Source organism: Hylobates moloch, unplaced genomic scaffold (assembly GCF_009828535.3).
Source record: "Hylobates moloch isolate HMO894 unplaced genomic scaffold, HMol_V3 SCAFFOLD_12, whole genome shotgun sequence".
NCBI classification, from domain to species: domain Eukaryota; kingdom Metazoa; phylum Chordata; class Mammalia; order Primates; family Hylobatidae; genus Hylobates; species Hylobates moloch.
The window spans coordinates 31,093,335-31,116,325 of NW_026652287.1; the positions used below are offsets into that span (position 1 = coordinate 31,093,335).

Here is a 22,991-nt window from a genome sequence, read left to right on the forward strand (position 1 = left end):
GGGTTTCACCGTGGTCTCGATCTCCTGACCTCGTGATCCGCCCGCCTCGGCCTCCCAAAGTGCTGGGATTACAAGCGTGAGCCACCGCGCCCGGCCTAAACCATAATTTTTTAGTCCTACAGAGGCAGTCTAGTTCCCAGGCAAGAAGGGAGTTCATTTTTATCATCTTTGTTTCAAACTATAGACTATAAACTAAGTTCCTCCTGCTCATCCTATGCCCAGGAATAAACAAGGACAGCTTGGAGGTTAGAAGCAAGATGGGGTTGGTTAGGTCAGATCTCTTTCATGTCTCAGTTATAATTCTGTAATGGCAGTTTTATTACCTTAAGTAAAATAACTCAGAAACAGCAAGTCAAGTGCCAAATGTTCTCACTTTTAAGGGGGAGCTAAATAATGTGTACACGTGAACACAGAGAGTGGAACAATAGACACTGGAGACTCAGAAGGGTGGGAGGAAGGGCATGAGGGATGAAAAATTACTTAATGAGTACAATGTACCCTATTAGGGTGATGGCTACACCAAAAGCCCAGATTTCACCACTATGGAATATATCCATGTAACAAAATGGCACTTGTATCCTCTAAATTGATTTTAAAAAAATTAAAACACCTAGTGAACCCCTAGCCAAATAAATAAATAATAAAAACTTACACTGGTAATTCCATTTCCCTCACCAAGTCTTTACTTCTTTTTTTTTTTTAATTTGATTTGTTTTGGTTTTGTTTTTTTGTTTTTGTTGTTGTTTTTGAGATGGAGTCTTGCTCTGTCACCCAGGCTGGTGTGCAGTGACGCCACCTCAGCTCACTGCAACCTCCACCTCCTGGGTTCAAGCAATTCTCCTGCCTCAGCCTCCCAAGTAGCTGGGATTACAGGCATGCACCACCAACCCCAGCTAATTTTGTATTTTTAGTAGGGATGGGGTTTCACCATGTTGGCCAGGCTGGTCTCAAACTCCTGACCTTGTGATCCCCCCACCTCGGCCTCCCAAAGTGCTGGAATTACAGGCGTGACCCACCGTGCCCAGCCTTTTTTTTTTTTTTTTTTTTAATTTGAGACAGATTCTTGATCTATTGCCCAAACTAGAGTGTGCTGGCATCATCTCGGCTCACTGCAACCTTTGCCTCCCAGGTTCAAGTGATTCTCCGGCCTCAGTCTCCTGAGTAGCTGGGATTACAGGCACACACCACCACACCCATCTAATTTTTATTTTTGGTAGAGACTGGGTTTCGCCATGTTAGCCAGGCTGGTCTTGAACTCCTGACCGCAGGTGATCCGCTGGCCTTGACCTCCCAAAGTACTGGGATTACAAGCATAATAAGCCACCATGCCCAGCCTCATGTCTTTACTTCTATATGTTTTTATTCATAGGCAGTAAAAACCTCAATTATCTCTCCATTCAAAAAGTTGGAATATCTCCTCTCTCTCTCTTTTTTTTTTTGAGATGGAGTCTCGCTCTGTTGCCGAGGCTGGGGTGCAGTGGCATGATCTCACTTCACTGCAACCTCCGCCTCCCAGGTTCAAGAGATTCTCCTGCCTCAGCCTCCCAAGTAGCTGGGGTTACAGTCGCCTGCCACCACCCTCAGCTAATGTTTGTATTTTTAGTAGAGACGGAGTTTTACCATGTTGGCCAGGCTAGTCTCAAACTCCTGACCTCGGGTGACCTGCCTGCCTCAGCCTCCAAAAGTGCTGGGATTACGGCCGTGAGCCACCGCGCCTGGCCAATCCCCTCTCTTAGAGTATGGACTAAAGCTGGGCATGGTGGCTCATGCCAGGAGTTCAAGACCAACCTGAACAATACAGTGAAAACCCACCTCTACAAAAAATACAACAAATTGGCCAGGCATGGTGATACACACCTGTAGTTCCAGCTACTCAGGAGGCTGAGGTGGGAGGATTACCTGAGCCCAGAGGCAGAGGTTGCAATGAGCTGTGCTCACACCACTGCACTCCAGCCTAAGTGACAGAGTGAAACCCTGTCTGAAATAAATAAATAAAATGTAAAAAAATAATAAAAAGGAGTGTGGACTAAGTGATTTGCTTCTGAAGACTTGAGTATGGAAAGAGAAAAAAATATCTTTGCAGGAGAAATATGGTAGACACCAATTTAACAAGCTGATTAAAGTTAACATTGAAACCATCGTTGCAAAATTATAACTGAGCTGACCTAACCAACTCCATTTTGCTTCCAACCTCCAAACTGTCCTTGTTCATTCCTGGGCGTAGGCTGAACTATCTTTGGGAGGAACTTACTTATAGTTATGGTTTAAAATAAAGATAAGCCAGGCGTGGTGGCTCACGCCTGTAATCCTAGCACTTTGGGAAGCCAAGCGGGCGGATCACCTGAGGTCAGGAGTTCAAGACCAGCCTGACCAACATGGCGAAACCCTGTCTCTACTAAAAATACAAAAATTAGCCAGGCATGGTGATGGATGCCTGTAATCCCAACTACTCGGGAGGCTGAGGCAGAAGAATTGCTTGGACCCGGGAGGTGGAGTTTGCAGTAAGCTGAGATTGCACTATTGCACTCCAGCCTGGGCGACAGAGAGAGACTCTGTCTCAAAACAATCAAACAAACAAAAAACAAAACAATCACAAAAAAAACAAAGATGACAACAATGATAACAGCCCTTTCCCAAAACAAACCCCCTTCTTGCCTGGGGACTAGACTGCCTTTGTAGGAATAACAAATTAGCCACAAGATTAGAAATTATGGTTTAGAAATCATGCAGCTGGAGGCTACAAGATTCTGACCCTCCCTATACTGTTCCTAATGAAGCAGGATATTTCCCTGACCCCTTCACCGGACTTGCAACAGGAGTGCCTTGTTTAATTAGCCCACCACTCTCAACTCCTTGCAGGAAGAAGCACGCAAGTGAGCAAGGCAGGAATTGGAGTGCACAAGCACTGGAATTGGCTGGCTGCTTCAGCACCAGTGGGATCAAACTCCACTCACGCAGGCCCATTGTGTTCCACCCCTTGCAGGAGGGAGCACACAGGTGAATGGGTGCAGGAGCCAGAGTGAGTGCTTTTGGGCACCAGCAGTAGTGAACTTTGTGCAGGCCCCTCAGCAGCATCCAGGCAGGGGTACCTGCAACTTCCAAATCCCTGGGGACATGTTACAGTGCTCTTTTAGCTCTGCCATCCATCAGCAACTTTGTTAACAGCTTGGTGGGCCCGCTGCCCTTTCGTGTAGGCGGCTGCCCTCTGCCAGCAAAGGCAAAGCGTCAATAGACAGCCTTTTGAATCCACACTTGTGGCTCCTGAGCTCTTGTCCAGAGTCCAGGAGAAACGAGGTCACATAAACTAATTGAAGGATGGTCATGCAGGGGATTTTATGACTGATTAAAGTGGCTTACAGCGGGAAGGGGAGCTGAAAAAAAAGATGGAGTGGGTAGGTAATCTTCCCCTGAAGTCAGCTGTCTCTGGCCGGATTGTTCTCTGAAGTTATGCCATCAAACTGTCCCTCTGAAGTCAAGTCACTTCTCTCCAATGTCCAGCCATAGTCCCCAGTGTCCAGCTGCTTTTCCTTTCTGAAGGTGAGTCTGGGATATTTACAGGCACAGGCTAGGGCAGGGCGGGGCCATGGTGATTTAGGAAAAGGCAACATTCAAGCGGGAAAACAGGGATGTAAGTTTTCCCTGTTTTCCCTCACTTTGAGCCATGGTCTCAGGCTTTTCAGCTTGAGGGTGGGGCTTCGCCAGAGACCTGCCCCGTCTGCCTAGAATTTCTCTGCCTCCTGCCTCTATCATTGTATCACTAAGATCAGTGCTTGAGATATTTTGCAGACCCTGCACTTGATGGATCAGCTGGAACCACCCTAGATCAATAAACTGGCTCATCTGATCTTGCGGCCCCCACCCAGGAACTGACTCAGCACAGGAGGACAGTTTCAGCTTCCCCTGATTTTATCTCTGACCCAACCAATCAGCGCTCTTGACTCACTGACCTTCCCCACTCACCAAATTATTCTTAAAAACTCTGATCCCTTGCCAGGCATGGTGGCTCATGCCTGTAATCTCAGCACTTTGGGACGCCAAGGTGGGTGGATCACAAGGTCAGGAACTCTAGACCAGCTTGACCAACATGGTGAAACCCTGTCTCTACTAAAAATACAAAAATTAGATGGGTGTGATGGCAGGCATCTGTAATCCCAGCTACTTGGGAGGCTGAGACAGGAGAATCGCTTGAACCGGGAAGGCAGAGGTTGCAGTGAGCTGAGATCGCACCATTGCACTTTAGCCTGGGCAACAAGAGCAAAACTCTGTCTCAAAACAAGAAAAAAACAAACAAACAACTCTGATCCCCGAATGCTCAGGGAGACTGATCTGAGTAATAATACAACTCCTCCATCTCCCACACAGCTGGTTCTGCATGAATTACCCTTTCTCTATTGCAATTCCCCTGTCTTGATAAACTGGCTCTGTCTAGGCAGTGGACAAGGTGAACCCATTGGGCGGTTACAAATTCGGGAGCTCGTCTGGGATTGCCCTGTAACTACCTGCCTGTGGTTCAGTAGCCCCCCTCCAGCAATGGATCCAGAGGCCAGCCCAAGCAGCCACCTAGTTCTCTTGGACTGGGGGCTGACTCTGGTACTCTCTACTGGTGGGACATGGTTGACCCAAAGAGCATGGATTTAATTGCAATAGAGAAATAGTCCTGGAGAGTCATTCCTTAACTGTAGCCCTATCGTGCGGTGTCTGTCTGTAGCCCCATGGTGTGGTGTCTGTCTGTAGCCCCATTGCAGGGTGTCTGTTTGTAGCTTCATCATAGGTTGTCTGTCTTGTTTGGTTCCTGGGAGGTCTCACTTGTCTCTCCCTTACTAATAGGAAGAGTCTTGATTCTGGAGACTTCTCCTTGAGGAGGAAGATTTCAGGGAGATTTCTCAGATGGAGAATAGGATAGTTTGGAAGGGATACTCTTGGAATTCTTGGTTAGGGATCTGATTTGGAAGGCCTTCTGTCCGTCATATCTTTGAGTGTGTTTGTATATGTGGAAGGGATCTCAGAAGGAATTGCTGATGGAAGACCAGCAGGCCTAACTCAGAGAACCCTTCTTATTTGTCTGGTCACATTTGGTGAGCCCTGAAGAAAGTTCAACAGGCCTGTCTTGGGGTGTAGTTCTCATAATATGTGTGTGTGTGTGTGTGTGTGTGTGTGTGTGTGTGTGTGTGTGTGTGACAGAGAGAGAGAGAGAGAGAGACAGGGCCTCACTCTGTCACCCAGGTTGGAGTGCAGTGGCATGATCTCAGCTAACAACACCTGCTGCCCAGGTTTAAGCAATCCTCAGCCTCTCAAGTAGCTGAAGCTACGGGCATGTGCCACCACACCTGGCTAATTTTTGTATTTTTAGTAGAGATGGGGTTTCGTCATGCTGGTCAGGCTGGTCTTCAACTCCTGACCTCAGGTTTTTGCCACGTTAGCCAGGCTGGTCTCAAACTCCCAACCTAAAGTCATCTGCCCGCCTCAGCTTCCCAAAGTGCTAGGATTACAGACATGAGCCACGGTGCCTGACTAATTCTCACAATTTGGAAGGCCAAGGTGGGAGCATCATTGGAGCTCAGAAGTTCAAGCCCATCCTGGGCAACATAGGGAGACCCCTGTACCTACAAAAAAAATTTAAAAATTTAGCCAAGTGTAATAGCTGGACTTGTGGTCCCAGCTACTCAGGAGTCTGAGGTAGGAGGATTGCTTGAACCCAGGGGGATGAAGCTGCAGTTAGCCATGATCTCCCCACTGCACTGCAGCTTGGGCAACAGATCAAGACCTTGTCTCAAAAACCAAAAATACAATCTCATATAATTTCACCCTTCATTAGTGTCTTAGTTTGGGCAGCTATAACAAATTACCATAGATAGAGTGGCTCCAATTACAATCATATATTTCTCACAGTTGTGGATGCTGAGAAGTCCAAGATCAAGGTGCTTGCAGATCCCATGTCTGGTGAACCCCGGCTTCCTGATTTGCATCCTTTTGCTGTGTCCTCCCAAGGTGGAGAGTATAAAGAGAGAGGAAGACAGCACACTTCATGACTTCTAATAAGGGCACCAATCCCATCATGAGGCCTCCACCCTCATGACCTAATTACCTCCCAAAGCCTCCACATTCTATTAGCATCCCGTTGTGGTTTTCTTTTTTTCTTTTTTTTTTTTTTTTTTGAGGCAGAGTCTTTCTGTGTCACCCAGGCTAGAGTGCAATGGAGTGATCTCAGCTCATTGCAACCTCTGCCTCCTGGGTTCAAGCAATTCTCCTGCCTCAGCCTCCCAAGTAACTGAGACTACAGGTGCATGCCACGACACCCAGCTAATTTTTGTATTTTTAGTATAGATGGGGTTTCACTATGTTGGCCAGGTTGGTCTCAAACTCCTGACGTCAAGTGATCCACTTGCCTCGGCCTCCCAAAGTGCTGAGATTACAGGCATGCGCCACTGCAACTGACCCCATTGGGGTTTAAGGTTTCAACAAATGACTTTGAAGGGGACACAAATATGTAGCTCATAACACTCAGTCACCTTATTGGTGCAGAATGCCTGGCATCCCAGCTAAACCCACCCTAAGCCTGGCCCTAAATGAAAACAGCTGACCCCATTTTTCTACCCAAATGCTACCTTTTTGGCCTGCCCTGCCCCTATGCTGTGCCCACAAAGGACATCAGCTGGAGAAGCAAAACAAGCAAACAAACAACAACAACAAAAACAAAACAGCTAAGTGTGGGGGATACAAGCGGCTGAAAGGCAAGCAGAGAAGCAGCAATTGAGCCTTGGAGACTATGGATAGACACGGCTAACTTCAGATGGTGTGGCTTCAAGGAAAGATCCCTTCTTCCTGCACCATCCCCTTTCTAACTCCCATCCCACTGAGAGCCACATCCATCAACCAATAAAATCCTCTGCATACACTACCCTTCAATCTGTTTATGTGACCTGATTCTTCCTGGACGCCAGACAAGAACCCGGATGCCAAGAGGGCAGGGGCTTGAATTCTGCACACAGCCTGCCCCCACCAGAGATGAGTGACTGGCTGGTTCCAGCGTTCATTCCCTCCGGTTCCCACACTCACTTGCTCACATGCTACCTCTCATGAGGAGTGGCCAGCGGTGGACTGAGTGAAAAGAGCCATTCCAGTTCCTACCCATGAAGTGGGTCAAGGTCAAGGGAGCAATCCTGTTTCACTATGACAACCATACTACTTTCCTTTTTCTTTTCTTTATTTTCTTTTCTTTTCTTTTTTTTTTTTTTTTTTTTTTTTTTTTTTTTTTTGAGATGGAGTCTGGCTCTGTCGCCCAGGCTGGAGTGCAATGGCGTGATCTCGGCTCACTGCAACCTCTGCCTCTGGGGTTCAAGAGATTCTCCTGCCTCAGCTTCCTGAGTAGCTGGGATTACAGTCATATGCAACCATGTCTGGCTAATTTTTGTATTTTTAGTAGAGACCAGGTTTCACCATGTTGGTCAGGCTGGTCTGAAACTCCTGACCTGGTGATCCGCCCATCTTGGCCTCCCAAAGTGCTGAGATTACAGGCATGAGCCACTGCACCTAGTCTGACAACCATACCACTTTTCTAAGTTGTATTGTAGAAGCAGAAAACATATGTCGAGGCAGAAATGATGAGACATTCACCTGGGATAAGAGATTTATGCTACTTTTCTACTGTGTAGTTCTTGCTGGGAAGGGGCTTCTCAGGCAGGGACTTTATTTCCTAGGCCTCTGAGAAAAGAAAAACAGCTCAGAGCAGCCTGTGGTGTGGGAAGTATGCAAAATTCAGCAGGCCAGAGAGACATGAGCAGAGGACTTCAGCCATGCCCTGCCATGCCCAGGCCAGAGGACAATTGTTTAAAGATATTTTGTTCCTGACTAGCTGCCTTACCCATTGTCATTGAATTCCTGGAATTTGTGATACAAAGAACAATGTATGGCCAATCAATAGCTTATGTTATTTGAATATAAATTCTTGGGAAACAAGTTAGGAATTACCTTTTCTTTTTCTTAAAAATCTACTTGGCTGGGGACTGGGGGGTAGTTTCAGGATGAGACAAGCACATTAGTTATTATGTACTTTATTTCTGTTATTATTATATTGTAATATATAATAAAATGATTATACAACTCACCATAATGTAAAATCAGTGGGAACCCTGAGCTTGTTCTCCTGCAACTAGACAGTCCCATCTGGGGGTGATGGGAGATAGTGACAGATCATCAGACATTAGATTCTCATAAGGAGCCCACAACCTAGATCCCGGTATGCACAGTTCATAATAGGGTTCATGCTCCTATGAGAATCTAATGCTGCCACTGGTCTGACAGGAGGCGTGGCTCAGGTGGTAATATGAGTGATGGGGAGTGGCTGTAAATACAGATGAAGCTCTGCTTGCTCACCTACTGCTCACCTCCTGCTCTGCGGCCTGGTTCCTAACAGGCCACAGATGGTACTGGTCCACGGTTCAGGGGTTGGGGGCCCCTGATGTATATAGTATCATTCTTACTTTGTAAAATAAAATGCATGTGTATTAATTTATGAAAAATAAGCATGAAGAATGAATCTGTAAAACAATATACCAAATTATTAGCAATGTCATCTGGAACTATATGATTCCTCTTTTGTTTTCATTTATAAAAATATCTGTATGCCTAATTTTTTTACACTGGATATATAATATGTGTTCAGTAAAGAAACAGGAAGGAAAAAGGGAGGGAGGGAGGGAAGGAGGGACGGAAGGAGGGAGGGAATGCATTCACACCCACACCTTTATATCTTTTTTTTTTTTAATAGAGACAGCATCTCATTATGTTTCCCAAGCTGGTCTTGACCTTATGGGCTCAAGCAATCTTCTCACCTTGTCCTCTCAAACTGGTGGGATTATGGGTGTGAGCCACAACACCCCGCCCACATCTTTATATCTGTTGAAAAAAATCAAGATACTATATTTTTAAATTGCAAGATCATAGGGATCATTATAGCCAAGTAGATGTTACCATCCTCCATCCAAGAGTCCTTTGAAACACTTAAGTAAGTTTATTTGAGTGAGTGTGCATAACCATTGCTCTGAAAAAAAGGGGCACACATACTAGTGCATACTCTCTCTTTAAAAAGCACCATAAATACTACAACATCTACTCCCTTTTGTAATCAGGAAGAAACTTAAAACACGCTCTTGGGGGTAGGGACCAGGTAGAATCTCTTCCTTCTATTCCTGCTTCTGGCATTGAGCATTGTTACAATGGGGATGGCAAGACTGGGACCAGCCGGTGCAGTGTCAGTGGTCACCATGTGAATGGCTCACCCTGTGTGTGTGCATGTGCATGTGTGTCTGTGTGATTGAGTGCACATATGCGCCTGCACATGTCTTTTTCATGGCAGAGGCCCCTCACCTATGAATGGATTCTAGGTCCTGTTCGCTGGTGTGGAGGGAAGCACTCCTCTATAGAAACTGGGGACACTTCAACATGTTCTCAATGAGTTTTGGATAAGACAGAGATTACACAGCGAGCTGGAAACTTTTCTCAGCTATACTTACTTGTATATAACTAACCTCCAAAGATATGCTGTTCATTTCTTTGTAGATCATTCACCTGGCAAGCTTCTGTTCTTTCTTCAGGTTATTCTCCTAGAATGTAAGTTCCATGCAGGTAGGAATATCTTTCTCCTTTATTCACTACTGTATTCCCAGGCTTGGAGCTGGGCTTGGCATAGGCACTTAATAAACGCTTGTGGATTGTATTCTCCTCAGCAATGGCCTTCTTCAGGAAGCCTTTCCTAACAGCCCCAAAGTGTGACCTCTGTGTCACTTCTCTGTATCCTCAGGCTCTTTCTATTACAGATTTCACAATGTTAACTTGTCAACCGAGTGGATAGACTCTATACTCTAAACGTTGTCAGCAGGAATTTAATCTCATATATTTCTATTTCCAGTGCCAAGCACCAGCACAAAGTAAGTGGTTAATACATGTTTATTGAAAACATATGTACAGATAGATGCATGCTCGGTAGTAGTTTGACACTATTACCTAGAGAATCTGATGCTATACATTTGTACATACCAGCAGCATAGTAGCACCTCATAAAAGGTACTGTTAACCCCATGAGTACAGACATCAGAAGGAAGAAGCAAAGGTTTAAAATTTTTCGTTACTCAAAAGGAGAGAGAGCCAGTGCCCTTTATGGGAATGACATTTGACTGTTTTAAGGATAACCTGATTATTACAAGTTATTACAAGTTTGGGCAATGGCATTAAATACATTTTAAGTTTCATATTTTTTGGCAGATGCTTTCATGCTACCAGAGATGAAGAAGAAAAGCACATTTGAGAAATTTGGGAATTTCCATTATGACAATGTGAGAAATTCTTGTAAGTTTTAAGAGGTCAGGTTTTTTTTCTCCCTTCCCCTCATGAATAGTTTCTAAATTACCTCATGAATATAGGAACTCATATGATCTGACTTTCTCAGTTTAGCTAATCATAAATCTCTATTTACTTCAACAATTCTACATAGGGCTTTCCTACAAGGTGCTGTTCATGTTTTAGTTGTCATTATCTGCAGACAAACTGAGTATGATACTCCCATTCGCAAAGATCTCATTGATTTATCTCCCCACATAGTGAATATATTACAAAAGGAGGAAAAGATTTTGTCAGGTTTTTTCGTTTGTTTGTTTGTCTTTTGATACAGAGTCTCACTCTGTTGTCCAGGTTGGAGTGCAGTGGCATGATCTTGGCTCACTGCAACATCTGCCTCCCAGGTTCAAGCGATTCTCCCCATTCAGCTTCCCGAGTAGCTGGGACTACAGGCGCCCACCACTATGCCTGGCTAATTTTTGTATTTTCAGTAGAATTGGGGTTTCGCCGTGTTGCCCAGACTGGTCTCAAACTCCTGACCTCAGATGACCCACCCACCTCGGCCTCCCTAAGTGCTGAGATTACAGTCATGAGCCACCACTCCTGGCCACAGTTGTTTTTCTTTTTATAATCTGACATGAATTGGACAAGAATTGAAAGTGGCTACGGTAATGACAAAAAGTTCAGAAGGTAATTGTTTGCTTCCCTGCTCAAGGACAAAGAGAGGGGGATTCTTTTGAGAGAGGGGTTTCTTTCATAATTCTTTTACTTAATAATTAATATCTTGCTAGGCACAGTGGGTCACGCCTGTAATCCCAGCACTTTGGGAGACTGAGGCGGGTGGATCACTTGAGGTCAGGAGTTCGAGACCAGCCTGGCCAAAATGGTGAAACCCCATCTCTACTAAAAATACAAAAATAAGTCGGCCGTAGTGGCATGCACCTGCATTCCCAGCTACTCAGGAGGCTGAGGGCAAAGAATCACTTGAACCCTGGAGGCAGAGGTTGTGGTGAGCCCAGATCAAGCCACCGCACTCCAGCCTGGGAGACAGAAAGAGAATTAGTCTCAAAAAATATGTAATAATAATAATATTAATTACTGTCTTATTCAGAAACCACCATCCAAGATCCATGATTAATTCATTCAAACGTTGATTGAGGATGTACAATTTGTCATTGTGCATTGTGATCAAGGATATGGAAAGAAAACAGTGCCTGAATTCAAGGTCATGGTGTTCAAATGAACTTGATTCGTCTAGGGGATAAGTGGTCCAGTGTGACTGGAACACATGAGGATAAGGCTGGGGAGATTGGTGGTGATGACATTGTAAAGGACCTTGTGTAACATGCTAAGGAGATTGGATTTTGCCCTGAGAGCAACAAGGAGAGCTCAAGAGTAGGGTGGTGTCATCATCAAGTTTATTTTTTGCGGTAATAACTCCAGCAACCCTTGGGTAGATTGGAATAGAGACAGCATTAGCGATTAACATCAGGAGGGTCATTTTAAGAAATGCTAAAAACCTAATTTAAGGCAGTAGATTGTGAATGGAGAAAAAGGATTTGTTGGCCAATTGGATGAGCAGAATAAGAGAGAGAAGAATTGAAGAAGAGGAGGAGTTGGTTCTAGTCTGAAAGGCTCAATGAACTGGGCATGGTGTCTAGTGCCTGTACACCCAACACTCTGGGAGTCTGAGGCGGGCAGATCACTTGAGGCCAAGAGTTCCAGACCAGCCTGGCTAACATTGTGAAACCCCATCTCTACTAAAAATAACACAAAATTTAGGCAAGCATGGTGGTGCACATCTGTAGTCCCAGCTACTTGGGAGGCTGAGACATGAGAATTGCTTGAATTCGGGAGGTGGAGGTTGCAGTGAGCCAAGATGGTGACGCTGCACTCCAGCCTAGGTGACAGTGAGAGTGTCTCAAAAAAAAAAAAAAAAGGCTCAGTGAATATTAATCATTAATTGAGCCAGGGAATAGAAGAAGTCTGGAGGATTATGAATTTGGTTTTAGACATCCAACAGTTTGAGATGTCTGTAGGACAACTAGGTGAAGACAACTGCTAGATAGTTGGAAATTGACTTGGGAAACGTCAGTGGAAAGGGGTTGGTATATATGAGATTACCAAAGAGCAAATGCTGCAGTGGAATCAGCACAAAGGGGAAAAGAAGAGATTGGTTTGGGCAGATAAGCAGTCACTGGCAATCTTTGTAGGAATTTCAGGAGAGTGGTACAGATAGAAGCTGGATTGCATGGAACTGAAAAATAAAGCAGTAGGTTCAGACTTCTATTCCAAGAAGATAAGTGGAGAAGCACAAGAAGACAAAATGGAGGGATACATTTGGGGGTTAGGACAGAATGCTTTCTGAGAGAGAATATGAAGACATAGCAGAAGTAAGTGATGAAGCAAGAGCAGGAGGAGGAGGAAAGAATTAATAGTAACAAAAATGTGTTTACTTCTCAGAAAATTTTCAGGTTTACCAATCTCAGCCATGTAATTCATGTGCCTGTGCTTAGACCGGATATATCATTCAGGAGTTCTTTCCATTCTGGCCAATTATAATGACCCCAAATCCTAAGGGGCTGGAGAGTTACATAACAGCATTGTAATGCATTGCAGTTCCAGTGAGAGGTTAACATGTGACTCAATGAATAACTCAGCTTGCTGACACATTTATGGACAATGAGCCATCTGAGCATTTCAGAAAAAATTATAGATCTACGAAAAGTTTCCTTAGAGGTCATCTGGTCTAATGCCTTGGATATGTGCAAGAAGAAACTGTAAAACCAGAGAGGTAATGTGTGCATACTCACATGCTATTTAGTGGCAGTCTCCATCATAATGATCATAATCCAGGTTTTATGGTCTCATCCAGGACCTTTGTCCTCACATTTATTTGGTTAAATAATTAAAATAAGAGGCCGGGGCAGTGGCTGACACCTGTAATCCCAGCACTTTGGGAGGCTGAAGAGGGAGTATCACTTGAGGTCATGAGTTCGAGACCAGCCTGGCCAACAGGGTGAAACCCCGTCTCTACTAAAAATACAAAAATTAGCCGTGCGTGGTGCTGTGCACCTGTAGTCCCAGCTTTCAGGAGGCTGTGGCAGGTGAATCACTTGAGCCCGGGAGGTGGAGGTTGCAGTGAGCTGAGATCACGCCACTACACTCCAGCCTGGGTGACAGAGCAAGACTCCATCTTCAAAAAAAAAAAAAAAAAAAGAATTAAAATAAGAAAAGTCTTATTTAAGATTGGCTCAAATTACTCATCAGCAGACCAAAATCTGAAGCATTAAGTATTCTGATTACTTTTTTATGTTTATTTTTTATAAACAGGTCTTTGTGGCAGAATGCATTCCAATTCCTATCAAGTGCAGTTTTCTGTGTTTTTGCTCAATTCTGTCATTATTATATCATCATTAATATGTATTGAACTCCAATGTTTCATGATCAAAATTTAAATATTATGTGTTAGTCTGTTCTCATGCTGCTGTAAGGACATACCTGAGCCTGTGTAATTTATAAAGGAAAGGGGTTTAACTGGCTCACAGTTCCACAGGGCCGGGGAGGCCTCAGGAAACTTACAATCATGGCAGAAGGGGAAGTAAACATGTCCTTCTTCACATGGTGGCAGCAGGAAGTGCAGAGTGAAGGTGGTGTCAGGGGGACACCCTTTAAAACCATCAGATCTGGGGGGATCTCACTCACTATCACGAGAACAGCATGGAGGTAACTGCCTCCATGATTCAATTACCTTCCACTAGGTCTCTCCCATGACACGTGGGGATTATGGGAACTATAGTTCAAGATGAGATTTCAGTGGGGACACAGCCAGACCGTATCATATATCTTAGCTATGTAAAAACATGTACTCTTGATTTTGTATAATTAATCTAAAAAGAGAAGAGGGGCAGAAGGACACTCAAATTTAATAGTTAAAGGGTGATATAAATGTTATACCTCCCCAACTAGTTTTTTCTCTATAATCTTTTTCCTATTCTTGCAAACATTCCTCACTTTAAGACTAGGAGATGCTTATTGCCTCAGGGAAAAGAAAGAGAAGAACTAGCTTTAGGTCAAGGAAGAAAAAAAATTTCTAAAAGGGACGTCTACCCAGAGGGAAGCCTTCCTCTGGTCTAGTGGTGCAGGGTGTAGAAGATGTGCAGGAAGAGATTAGACACCAAGACCCTTGCTTTACACATAGCTCCTTCTCCCTGTCGAAACTCGAGGGGTTGTAGTGATAAGTGTTAGCCAGCTTGCTTTAGGCAGACAGTAAGGGAAGGGTTCCCAGAGAACCTCCCACCCACCCCACAAGTGCTTACACCAGATGTTTTGTGCAGATAAGGGAACTTGCACAGGGAGCTTGCCTAAACATGACTGCAGTGGAAAATTCCGTTCCTTAACGTATACGCAGTAAGGGAAATAAATCAATAGGGAGCTGCTCAGTCCAAGGGCCTGCATCAGCACTGGAAGGACAGGGTGGAGCCACCAGAAATTCATGCCTTAAGCCCTGGTATTCAACTGTGAAGGGGGCAACCAGTAACCTGCTTTCAGGTCCCCTCTTTTCGCTGAGAGCTTTCCTTTCACTTAATAAATTCTGCCCCACTCACTCTTCAAGTGTCTGCATGCCTAATTCTTCCTGGTTGTGAGATGAGAACCCAGACCTAGTGGTGGTAAGGAGTAAAAAATCCTGCATCAGTAGCTGATTAGAAAAGGGAAAACGCAGTTTATGTTGAAGAGAGAAAATACATGTAAAGACAGATGTAACCTGACTTCTTGTTTTGAAATGGAGAGAACACCACTGCAGAGTGCACCTAGGCCTATGATGATGTAATGGGAGCCTAATTAGCCGAATTCGATAGTGCAGACCTCCCTTGATGACTTGGAAGAGAGTCAAAAGCCCCCTTTTCAGCATCCTCTTTGGGGAAGTGAAAGGTAATTGAGTGTGACCTGCCATTGGGTCACCATGAGGAAGTGGGTAGACAGGCCTGATAACCTCTACCACATGTCTGAGGGAGACAGTGGCTGAGTCTTGAGGGGATGCAAAAGTGAGGTCAAGTCATATTTGTAGATCAATGGGCTCTACCACAACTGATATGGTTTGGCTGTGTCCTCACCCAAATCTCACCTTAAATTGTAATAATCCCCAGGTGTCAAGGGCAGGGACAGGTGGAGATAATTGAATCATGGGGCATTTTCACCCATACTGTTCCTGTGGTAGTGAATAAGTCTCTCAAGATCTGATGGTTTTATAAAGGGCAGTTTCCCTGCACAAGCTCTCTTGCCTGCCACCGTGTAAGACATGGCTTTGCTCCTCACTCACCTACTGCCATGATAGTGAGGCCTCCCATCCATGCGGAACTGAGTCAACTAAACCTCCTTCCTTTATAAATTATCCAGTCTCAGGTATGTCTTTATTAGCCGTGAGTGAACAGACTAATATACGCCAACCAAGAGGATAGACCAATAGTCATACTGCACACTCCAGCAGCAAATGTCCCCAGTGTCCCAGTGGCTGAGCATAACCAGGGTATCAATACTAAGTTGAGCAAAAACCTTGAAGCCTACAAGGATTCCAAAGCCTATGGAGAGACTCATTTATGGATAAATGCGCCAAGAGCACACATGGCTTGCCCATGGAACCCTGACACCTTGAAAAGTAAGAGAAAGATGGATGAAATGGCTCTGATGTGGAGTTAAATATTAGATTATTTAATATTTACCCAGCAAGAGATAGTCTTAACCATCTTGCAGAGACTAAGGGACCTTTATTTGACAAGTTTAACTCCTGTGGCATCCCACTTCTCTGCCTTCCTCCTCCCTCAAACCAAACGGAGTTTAGCGAGATTGTTTAGATCAATTATAAACAGAGACAAAGGAGTAGCAGTTGTGGCATACGGGAGTTGTGGTATTTAAATTTTTAACCTTATGCTGGGCATGGTGGCTCACACCTATAATCCCAGTATTTTGGGAAGCCGAGGCAGATGGATCATTTGAGGCCAGGAGTTCGAGATCAGCTGGGCCAACATGGCAAAACCTGACTCCACTAAAAATACAAAAAAAATTGGCCAGGCGTGGTGGCTCCTACCTGTAATACTAGCACTTTGGGAGGCCAAGGCAGGCAGTTCACCTGAGGCCAGGAGTTCGAGACCAGCCTGGCCAACATGGTGAAACCCCACCTCTACTAAAAATACAAAAACGAGCTGGGCGTGGTGGTGGGAGCCTGTAATCCCAGCTACCCAGGAGGCTGAGACAGGATAATCACCTGAACCCGGGAGACAGAGGTTGCAGTGAGCGGAGATCGCACCACTGCACTCCAGCCTGGGCAATAAAGAGCAAAACTCTGTCTAAAAAAAAAAAAAAAAATTAGCTGCGTGTGGGGGTGCAGGCCTGTGATCCCAGCTACTCAGGAGGCTGAGGCAGGAGAATTGCTTGAACCTGGGAGGCAGAGGGTGCAGTGAGCTGAGATCGTGCCACTGCACTTCAGCCTGGGTGACGGAGGAACACTGTCTCAAAAACTAATAATAATAAAATAAAATGAATAAATAAAATGTTAACCTTATAACACTTGTTGCTATGTATCAGGCACCATGCTGAGATCTTTATGTGCATTATCTCATTTGATCCACACAGCAGCCTTGTAAGTTATTATTATAATACCCGTTTTACACATGAGGAAACTGAGACTTAGAAATGATAAGAGGAGACTTCGTATCAAATCACACTGATTGATTCCAGAGGCTATGTTTTTGATGTTTCCCTGCAGGTATCTATGTTTTCCCTGTAGGTCAAGTAGGATACTTAATGAAAGCATAAACATTTCAATAATCACTGATTGACTGAGGTTTTATATACCACCCTAAACTCTTATGTCTCTGAAGTTCCAAGCATCATTCATTCATTCAACAAATATTTTTGAGTACTTACTATGTGTCAGTCCCTGGGCTTAGCAATAGTTGTATAATGGTTAATAAACTGCATTTGACAAAATTGGGGTGGTCACTCAAAAGGAAATCAGGATCTCTTGCCCTGATGTTGAACCTAAGTCAGTTTTCAGACTTGGTACTGGTGGACTGAAGAGGTGGCCAGGTCACCAGAATAAAGAACCCTGAAACATCATCTTGAGTATATTCTGTAATGATTTTCAGTCCTTTATCAAAAAGACCAGTGGTCATTTACTGAGGTAGCTGGGCACTGGGGAAAGAGGAATACCCAAAGGCATTCAAGGACCATTCAACACAGGCTGAGTTGACACTGAGATTTGGAGTCCTGAAGCATTATCATGTGTTGTTTGTCTTTGTCTTTTAGTGTTTAATTTAATAATAAGTACATCACACACTTAACATATATGAGTTTCAAACGTTTTTTCAGGGCTGGGTGTGGTGGCTCATGCCTATAAACCCAGCACTTTGGGAAGTCCAGGTGGGCAGATCACTTGAGCCCAAGAGTTCCAGACCAGCCCGGGTGACATGGTGAGACCCCATCTCTAGAAACACACACACACACACACACACACACACACACACACAGACACAAAAACAAGAAATTAGCCAAGCACGGAGGCACAGGCCTGTATTCCCAGCTATTTGGGAGGCTGAGATGGGAGGATCACTGGAGCTTATGAGGCAGAGGTTCCAGTGAGCTGAGATCACACCACTGCACCCCAGCCTGGGGGACAGAGTGAGACCCTGTCTCAAAACAAGCCACAAAAACAAAAACACAAATTTTAAAAATAGGATCTAGATTTGTCATTCTTCAGAATAAAGTTTTAATTGGTTTTGGATTTTTTTTTTTTTTTTTTTTTTTTTGAGATGTAGTCTTGCTCTGCAACACAGGTTGCAGTGCAGTGGCACGATCTCAGCTCACTGCAACCTCCGCCTCCCATGTTCAAGTGATTCTCCTGCCTCAGCCTCCCTAGTAGCTGGAATTACAGGAGCATGCCACCACGTCCAGCTAATTTTCGTATTTTTAGTAGAGACAGGGTTTCACTGTGTTGGTCAGGCTAGTCTCAAATGCCTGACCTCAGGTGATCCACCTGCCTTGGCCTCCCAAAGTGATGGGATTGCAGGTGTGAGCCTCCATGCCTGGCCAAATTTGCATTTTTTAGGCTACATTATTTCTAACGGATATAGATTTATTTCCAGTTTAAGAGAAAAAGACATTGCACATGATCCAGAATGTTTTAAAGATTCATTTACTGTCTTTATCTAATAACTTCTGGTTTTTCATAAAATCCTGATATCTTAATTTGACATTTTTTTCACATAAGTAATTATTTGTTTGCATTTTCAGAAAATGTATAAAAGATCAACCCAAAGTTCAGAATAATCTTTTTTTTTTTTTTTTTGAGACAGAGTCTGGCTCTGTTGCCCAGGCTGGAGTGCAGTGGTGGGATCTCGGCTCACTGCAAGCTCTGCCTCCCGGGTTCACGCCATTCTCCTGCCTCAGCCTCCTGAATAGCTGGGACCACAGGTGCCCACCACCACGCCTGGCTAATTTTTTTGTATTTTTAGTAGAGACGGGGTTTCACCGTGTTAGCCAGGATGGTTTCGATCTTCTGACCACATGATCCGCCTGCCTTGGCCTCCCAAAGTGCTGGGATTACAGGCGTGAGCCACCGCACCTGGCCAATAATCTTATTTTTAAAAACAAAATTCCTCTAAAACAAATTAGCTTCAGGAATCTAAAATTTACTCCAAGATCCCTCGAAACAAAGCAAAAAAACCCCAAAGACGATCATCACATACGTGAAACCAAATACATAGATCAACACTCATAGGCAAGTTAGTCTAAGTTTTTATTCTACTGACTGGTGACTTCTATGTAAAATGAGTTTTTTAATCAAGCCACTTTCTCAGATTTTAAAACAAACCAAAAACATTCAAACTGCAAAATACAACAAGGTAAATTTGTAGGTAAAAATTAATAAACCCACAAAACTGGAGTACTTCAAAGGCTGAGGGTTCAGTGGGGGGTATAACACGAAAGGAACTTCACAAGTGAAAGAAACCATTGCCGAGTTTCCTCCATGCAGCACTGAAAGTAATGGAGAACGCTTCTCTTGAACATCTCACACGTTAAAAAAATAAATATTTAAGAGCTACAAAGCTCAGATTGGTTTTCATATACTTTGCACTTGAAGTTTAAGATCCAATACTTCCAAATTAGGTCTAATATGGTCTGTGCCATTAAATTGTGCTCACCGTTGTGCTCACTAATATCATGGAATATTTGGAAACACCACATGATTAATGCAGTGACATATGCACTCTCCTTTTCACAAGGCAATCACAGATTGCAAATTCCATAGGGCTGCGGGAAAATAAAACCAGTCATCTCCATTCTGGAGTAACAAAGAAACAAACCATTTTGGCCCACTAAGATTGAACAGATAGGTATTCATTCTTAGATGATTATGGATTTGGAAATAAACTTCACAGACTGAGGTGAAAATTCCAATATATCACAGTGTAGAACCATGACTTTTCATTGCCTTTTGCTCAGTAAGATTGTCTACACAAACTTCCACGGGTGGAATGAAAAGCACTGTTGACTCACTGGTGATATGCACACGTGTGACCATGTAAGCACATCACTGTAGCATGAACGAGAGACACCATGAAGTGGGGCCACACTGCAACCCTACTTAGAGCACAACCTTTCTATACTCACTGATGCTTCTTTTCTTCTTCTTCTTCTTCCTCTTCTTCTTCTTCTTCTTCTTCTTCTTCTTCTTCTTCTTCTTCTTCTTCTTCTTCTTCTTCTTCCTCTTCTTCTTCCTCCTCTTCCTCTTCTTCTTCTTCTTCTTCTTCTTCTTCCTCTTCTTCTTCCTCCTCTTCTTCCTCCTCCTCCTCCTCCTCCTTCTCCTCCTCCTCCTCCTCCTGCTCCTCCTTCTTCTTCTTCTTCTTCTTTTTTTTTTTTTCCTTTTTTTTTTTTTCTTTTTTTTTTTTTTTACAATTTTTTTTTTTGAACAAAATTTAATTTCCGCCTCCCGGGTTCAAGCGATTCTCCCGCCTCAGCCTCCTGAGTAGCTGGGATTACAGGCGCCTGCTGCCACACCAGGCTAATTTTTGCATTTTTAGTAGAGACGGGGTTTCACCATGTTGGCCAGGCCGGTCTCGAACTCCTAACCTCAGGAGATCCACCAGCCTCGGCCTCCCAAAGTGCTAGGATTATGGGCGTGAGCCACTGCGCCTGGCCACACAAACTTATTTTTAAAAATTTTTTGGATAAATATTATTCCTATCATGCCATACTTCATCTTTGTTAAGCACTACCAACCTATCTCCTTTGGGCAGTGATAGAAAACTGATAGTTGGTAATTAAGTCTTAGTTTAAGGCTTGAAATATGGCATCTTGTTTTAATCATGAATGAAATTTACTCAGGAAACTGCCACCTGCCTGAACCCACGCAGCCTTGGCAGAATGTTCCAGGGCACAGAGAGGCACTAGTGCATTCAGTCAAGGAAGGACTTCAAGGTAAAGTAGTTATTTTCTCCACTTCACTATTGAACATCTTTTTCCATGAGTCATTTGTACGGTCAGCCCAATCTGAATAGATTATTTAACAAAAAAGATAATCTTTGTCATAATCCACGATCGGATTTTCTTCCCAAATCTTACTTGCTCTTCAGAATTGGTGGTTTCAAGGACTCAATCACTATGTGGCTTTTCAGGAACACCCATAGCTAACTGTCGTCCTATGCTTCCCACTGTGAGACACCCCCTGAGAAAGATTATACATGGGAAACAAGAATGAACATAGAGGAAATCTGGGGATGTGTACTCATAGTCACCATTACACACGGAAACTGAGTGATCAGAGCAGCTAGAAAGGCTATGGTGATCCCACGCTCGAGGCCACTTCTTGAACCAACAAATGTCCACCAAAAGCCCAAAGACAGGGCTGTTAACGTCAAGGACAGCTGGACATTATTGACAAAATCCAATTTGGCACTGGGATGGTCAATGCCAACAAAAGCTTCTATGCAGCGCATGACACTGCCCCACTCTCTTAAATTTGTGGGGTTCTCCGAGGTGACTGTCGGTACGATGGTACAGTAAACCAACAACAGCAGCCACTGTCCTGCAGCAGGGAGGGACCTATCAGGCAGAGAAAAAGATGGTGGCGATCACCTCCTCGGGGAAGAGGGGGACATTCCTCTGGATCTGCAGCAGGTTGAGGACCGGGCTAGGACCGCCCCTACTGAGAAGGGCACGAGGCTTCTCTGCACCAGGCGATGATGCCAGGTGTTGGTGTGGGGGCCTCCGGGCCCGGGACTGCTCATCGTAGCACTGCGGCCCCCAGGAGCAGGGTCAGTGTCCGGGGCCCCATAGACCGCCAGCAGGGAAGGGCCAGAGACGGAGGTGCTGATCATATCCCCAACCTTGGCAGCCGGCCCCGCGGCCCCCGCTCACTGCGGGCCTCGACGTCTCGCGCTGTGCCCTCAGGAGCAGCTCCAGAAGTGGTCGTGCAATCTGGGCATCCGTCACCCCCATCGGAGAGGCGCTTCCTGGCCCGGGCGGCGTGGAAGGAAGAGTCGCGGCCCGGGACATCCCCAAGTGCGGCTTAGACAGAGGGCTTGAAATCATGCTTTCGAAACATTCGACATTAGATGGAAAATACTAAGTATAGAACATTGAGAAAAATGATAAATTACACAATTCAAGAAATTCACAAAGGAAAAAATGTAAATGTCTCATAAATGTGTTAAAATTTAGCCTAAAGAGGCCGGGCTCGGTGGCTCACGCCTGTAATCCCAGCACTTTGGGAGGCCGAGGCGGCTGGATCACGAGGTCAGGAATTCCAGGCCAGCCTGACCAACATAGTGAAACCCCGTCTCTACTAAAAATACAAAAAATTAGCCGGGCATAGTGGTGGGCGCCTGTAATCCCAGCTATTCGGGAGCCTGAGGCAGGAGAATCGTTTCAATCCGGGAGGAAGAGATTGCAGTAAACTGAGATTGTGCCACTGCACTCCAGCCCGGGCGACTTTGCAAGACTCCGTCTCAAAAAAAAAAAAGAAAAAAAAATTTAGCCCAAAGAGATTATTTAATTTATTTGAACTGCTGTAAGGAAGGTCTCAGCAGTTCCCTAAGACCCTTAAAAGTGAGATAAGGCTAATACAGGGAACAGTAAGTAGCAAGGACATGTAAGAAATGAGATTGTCCCATGGGAACATTCCAAAATAATCACTGCAAACTATTAGCAAAGTAGACTTTGGGTGAAGGTCAAGGTGAAAGAATGAAATCTGAGAATTCTACACTGAGCAGGGATTCTCAAAGGGATCTAAGACCATGTAACATTGTTAACCACTCTTGTTCCCAGCACAAGAAAACAATTAAATCTTCTGGGATGAAGGGTGGAGTGGAAATATCCACATCTTATATAGTCACCAAAGGTCACCCAGACTGAAGTCAACCAAAAATGAACTGTGAAACAGCTCTTCCAGATAAATAAGGTAGCTGGGTGCGGTGGCTCATGCCTGTAATCTCTCCCACTTTGGGAGGCCGAGGTGGGTGGATAACCTGAGGTCAGGAGTTCAAGACCAGCCTAGCCAACATGGTAAAACCCCATCTTTATTAAAAACACAAAAATTAGCCAGGTGTGATGGCACATGCCTGTGACCCAGCTATTCTGAAGGCTGAGGCAGGAGAAATGCT

General features: G+C 44.5%; 1 pseudogene; it reads right to left on the reverse strand.

Annotated features, from left to right (window-relative positions):
- Positions 1-20,982: 20,982 nt before the first annotated feature.
- LOC116478044 (insulin-induced gene 1 protein-like) lies at positions 20,983-21,815 on the reverse strand (annotated as a pseudogene).
- Positions 21,816-22,991: the final 1,176 nt, after the last annotated feature.